Below are 5,347 nucleotides of genomic sequence, written 5' to 3'. Positions count from 1 at the left end.
GACAACTCAGGGCTCTTTATGCTTTGCCCTCGTGCCTCAGAGCTGAACTTCATATATTTTTCACCTTGAAGGTTTGATCCTGGCCTCAAGCCTAAGAATGTCCCACCTCTCTTATGCAACATGGGCTTCAAGTCCACAGGTGTGATACTTTGAGAGTGTGACCCAGGTTTAATCAATGGAGATTTCCTTCTTTGGAACCCTGGTCCTGGTATCCACTGGGCTGACCTCATACTTCCATGTTCTGGCTCTTGGTTTAACTGCACAGTTCTCACATCTGGAGGCTGCAACTTTGAGAATAACTGCAAATTTTCTCCTCTCTGTACTTGTGGTTTTGGGGAAAGCTCAAGGTTTTTATGCACTGCCTCTGGGTTCCAGAACTGGTCTCCACATATTTCTCATCTTGGACTTCTGGTGCTGGGGTCAAACCACAGGGTTTCATCTCTTTCATATGTAACATAGGCTTCAAGTCCACAGGACTGACACCTTGAGATTGTGACCCAGGTTTTGTCACTGTAGATTTCCTCCTTTGGAACCCTGGTCTAGGTCTCCACTGAGCAGATCTCATACCTCTAAGCTCTGCATCTTGGTTTAAGACCTTCATTTCCACATCTTTTTGTTGTAGTTGTGAAGTAGCATTTACAGTGCCCTCTTTTTGTGACTCTAGTCCTAAAGACAACTCGGGAGTTTTCACCATGTGGCATATTGTAACTTGAAATTTTGGCTCGAGGGTAAACTCAGGTGAAGTCTCATCCCTTATAGGAGTCAAATTCATAATGTTTATAGAACTGACTTCTTGAGTTTGTGACCCATGAATTTTTGGTCCTAATGTCAATCCAGGTGACTTCACATCTCTCTTATGTAACATGGGCTTCAAGTCCACCAGTTTGACATCTTGAAATTGTGACTCAGGCTTCATCACGACTGATTTCCTACTTTGGAACCCCGGCCTCATACTTCTAAGCTCCGGCTCTTGGTTTAACGGCACAGTTCTCAGATCTGGAGGCTGCGACTTTGAAACTGATTCCAAATTTCCCCTTTTCTGTACTTGTGTTTCTGGGGAGAACTCAAACCCCTGGGGACCAGAGCTGGTCTCCCCATATTTTTCATCTCGGACTTTTGGTCCTGGGGTCAAACCATAACTTTTCACCTGTTTTGTATGTAACATGGACTTCAAGTCCACTGGTTTGACACTTTGATATTTTAAGCCATGATTTATCACTACACATTTCCTACTTTGGAACCCTAGTCCTGGTATCCACTGGGCCGACTTCATTATTCCAAGCCCTGCATCTTGGTTTAACTGTCCTGTTTTTACATCTGGAGACTGCAACTTTGAGAGTAACTCCAAATTTTCCCCTTTCTGTGGTTGTGGTTCTGGGGAAAGCTCAGGGGTTTTCATGCGCTGCCCCTGGGGTCCAGAACTGGTCTCCACATATTTCTCATCTTGGACTTTTGGTGCTGGGGTCAAACCGCAGGATTTCACCTCTTTCATATGTAACATGGGCTTCAAGTCCACAGGACTGACACCTTGAGATTGTGACCCAGGTTTTGTCACTGTAGATTTCCTACTTTGGAACCCTGGTCCAGGTATCCACTGAGCAGATCTCATACCCCTAAGCTCTGCATCTTGGTTTAAGACCTTCATTTCCACATCTTTTTGTTGTAGTTGTGAGGTAGTGTTCATAGTATCCCCTTTTTGTGACTCTAGTCCTAAAGACAACTCGGGAGTTTTCACCGTGTGGCATATTGTAACTCGAGATTTTGGCTCAAGGGTAAACTCAGGTGAAGTCTCATCTTTCATAGGAGTAATAGGCTTAATGTTTACAGAACTGAGTTCTTGAGTTTGTGACCCATGAATTTTTGGTCCTAATGTCAATCCAGGTGACTTCACGTCTCTCCTATATAACGTGGGCTTCAATTCTACCACTTTGACATCTCGAAATTGAGACCCAGGTTTCATCACTGCAGATTTCCTACTTTGGAATCCTGATCCTGGTATCCACTGGGCCAACCTCATACTTCCATTTAACTCCACAATTTTCACATCTGGAGGTTGCTTTGAGGGTGACTCCAACACTTCCCTTTTCTGCAACTGTGGTGCTCGGGACAACTCAGGTGATTCCATGTTGTATGACTGTGGTGGCCTAGTTCTAAACACTATATATTGTTCATCCTCAACTTTTGGTCCAGGAGGAAAACCAGATGACTCCACCTCTCTCACATGCAACACCTGCTTCAAGTCCACATGTTTGTCTCCTCGTGATTGTGACCCAGGATGCATCACTGCAGATTTCCTACTTTGGAACCCTGGTCCTGGTATCCACTGAGCAGATCTCATACCTTTAAGCGCTGCATCTTGGTTTAATGTCTTAATTTTCACATCTTTACGTTGTAGTGTTGAGACTGAGTTCAAAATGTCTCTTTTATGTGACTGGAGTCCTGTAGACAACTCGGGAGTTTCCACACTCTGTCTTTTTGTATTTTGAGATTTTGACCCTAGAATAAATTCACGTGACTTCACGTCTCTCAACTCTAGTATATAGCTTTTAACTCTGCTCTTTGAACATCTGGAGATTGTAATCCTCCAGAGAAGTCTGTAGATTTTGCACTTTGAAACTCTGGTCTTGGGATCCACTTCAAAGATGTCTCACTTTTAAACTCCAAGTCTTGGCTTACCTGCATAGCTTTTCTGTCTTGAAGCTGAGGTCCTGAAGTTGTCTTCAAAGGTTTCCCTTTGTGGGTTTGTGGTCTTATGCTCAATTGAACAGATTTGATGTTTTTCAGCTGTGGTTCATCATTGAGCGTTCTAGGTTTTGTGTCTGCTTTGGGAGTCACTTTTAATAATTCCGTACCATACTGCTGTAGTTCAGCAAATTTTATACCTTCAAATTTTGACTCTGGAATTATTTCCAAGGACGTTGAATCTTCTGAATCGGGCACTGTCTTTGACTGTTCTAAATTCACATTTCGTTGATTTGGTGGGACTGTTTCAGATTTGTCACCCTCCTGTTCTGGTGTAGGAGTTATGTCCACATCTGCCATTCCTGGAAACCTTAGGGGTAAATGCAGGTACTTTTTCCCTTGAAACACATCTTGTCTTCTGGTTTCTTTCACACTTTTTACCAGCTCTGCATCTGGGATGAACTCTGCGGATTGTTGACACACATTCCACATTTTCTTTCGGAGGCCCTGAGGCCATGTCTGTGTTTTCCACACCCTCTATCAGTGCCTCCAGGGTGAGTTCCTCAGAACCTAAGCCTTTGAGCTTGGACTCTGGAGTCCACTTCACAGGTTCCACATCTTTAGATTGTGACCCTCGGATCAATTTTGAAGAGTTTATGCCTTGGAAGTGCGGACCTTTGATCAACTCAGAACATTGTGTCTGTGACTCCGAGGTTGATTTATTAAAAACTGGTAGTTGCTTGGCCTCTTCATATTTGACATCTTGAAACAATGGCTGTGGTACTAACATGTCAGGCTTTCCCTATTGCCCCTCTGTTCCTTAGATCAACTCCATAGATGTAGCCTCTTGCATTTTTGTCTCTGGAGTCAATTGAACAAATTTTACATCTTGTCGTTGTGGTCCTAAGTTTAACTCTGAAGAGTTTACATCTTGAAGTTGCATCCCTGGGGTCATAGTCCCCAACTGGACATCTTGTAGGCGTGGTTCTGGTTTAAGGTCCAGGTGCTTTATGCCCTGAAGCCCAAGAGAAATCTCTGCTAATTTTGAATCTGGCAGACTGGGCCCTAGTTTCACTTCTTCAGAATCCACACTTTGAAATATTGGTTGTGGGATGTGTTCCCTAATTTTGACATCTTGAAGAATTTGTCCTAGGTTCAATTTTGAAAACATGACGTCTCTCTGCCCTACCTTTATTTTGTCAGGTTTCCTACTATGTATTTGTTGTTTTTTAGTATGTTTCACAGATTTCTCTCCATGAAATGGTGATTCTTGTGTAGACAGAACGAATTGTGGATATTCAACTTGTGGCCTTTGGCCTAAGTGCACAGATGACTCTGCTACTAACCCTTGTAGCGGAGAACCTGGGATCTGTTCTTCCGATTTTACACAGTGATGTACAGTCCCCGAGACAACATCTGCTGTTGGCTCTCCTTGCAGAAGTGGCTTCAGAGAGACTTTGGAAATTTGTGACCCTGAGGTCAGCTCAGATGATCTGGCACTTTGCTGCCTTGGGCCAGGGATGAAATCTCCGTATTTGACACCATGGATCTGGGTAACTTTGGTCAATTCCTCTGCTGTTTTATTTGAAATCAACTCAGATTTCATGGAGATTGTAGTTAATGATTTGGTGAGATGTGTATGTTTCACATCTTGCAACGGTAGTTCTGTATCCACCTGCCCAGCCTTCATTCCTTGGAGCTGTGGTCCTGGGTCCAACTCCATAATGTGTGCCTGTTGTCTTATAATTGACTCTTTAGACCCTTCCATTACTGGAGATGTTGCAGGAGTTAATTGTATGTATTTACAATCTTGCAGCCATGGTTCTACAATAGCAGATTCTATAACTCCACATGGTAACGGAGTATTAGGTGATTTACAGGGAGAAGTCAAAACCTCTGGCTGAGTTGGACTTGGGGGCAGAGTTTCATCTGGAGACTGTGAATATGGGGTGAGAGTCCCATAATCCATAACATGTGAGTGCACTGGTGGAATTATCCCCGTGCAGCTCATGGCCTCTAACAGGGCCCCTGGAGTTATTTTCAGGTCATGTATGGTCCGGTACAGTGACCTTGAGACAATTCCTGGTGATTGTGTGTTTTGATGTATTGGCCCTGGTTCTGAGTCTTGGCTCTTTGGCCTCGTGGCTACCATTTCTGTGACTGCATATTGTGCCACAGGAATCACTGCTCCTGTTGCTTGATGACCCATCTTTTGCGTCTCCCTATAACTTTGTGATCCTGGGATCATTCCTACTGATTCCATGATATGTGAATGTGGATGGTGGATCATTTCCATCCGATGTATGACTTGAAAAACTGCTACAGGATTTACCTTCACATTGTCAGAGACTTCATTCAGTGATCTGAAGGTCAGCTAATTTAACTCAATCATTTGATCTTGAAGCTTTGGGGTAACTTCTGCTGACATAGGGACTTGATGCTGTGGTTCTGGAGTCCCACTCACAGGTTCACTGCCTTCCGTGGACTTAACTACATGATTAGGTGGTTCTGCGACCCAATCCAGAGATTCTGGAATCAGCCCCATGGGAGCCATGACCTGATGCAGTGATAATGGAGTAATTGTAATTCTATCTGTGACTTGATGAGGTAGACTTGCTGTCAATTCCACGTCAGTCACTTGGGTTTTCTTCTCTTTGACAACTCC

At 43.8% G+C, this 5,347-nt stretch overlaps 1 pseudogene; it reads right to left on the bottom strand.

The window, feature by feature from the left end:
- Nucleotides 1-2,125, bottom strand: part of LOC102858395 — an 8,430-nt pseudogene extending 6,305 nt beyond the window's left edge.
- Nucleotides 2,126-5,347: the final 3,222 nt, after the last annotated feature.

Source organism: Elephantulus edwardii, unplaced genomic scaffold (genome assembly GCF_000299155.1).
Source record: "Elephantulus edwardii isolate Elephantulus edwardi_28Jun2011 unplaced genomic scaffold, EleEdw1.0 scaffold00009, whole genome shotgun sequence".
Taxonomy (NCBI): Eukaryota; Metazoa; Chordata; class Mammalia; order Macroscelidea; family Macroscelididae; genus Elephantulus; species Elephantulus edwardii.
Note: the sequence above shows the minus strand (reverse complement) of the source record. Positions and strands in the feature narration are given on the sequence as shown.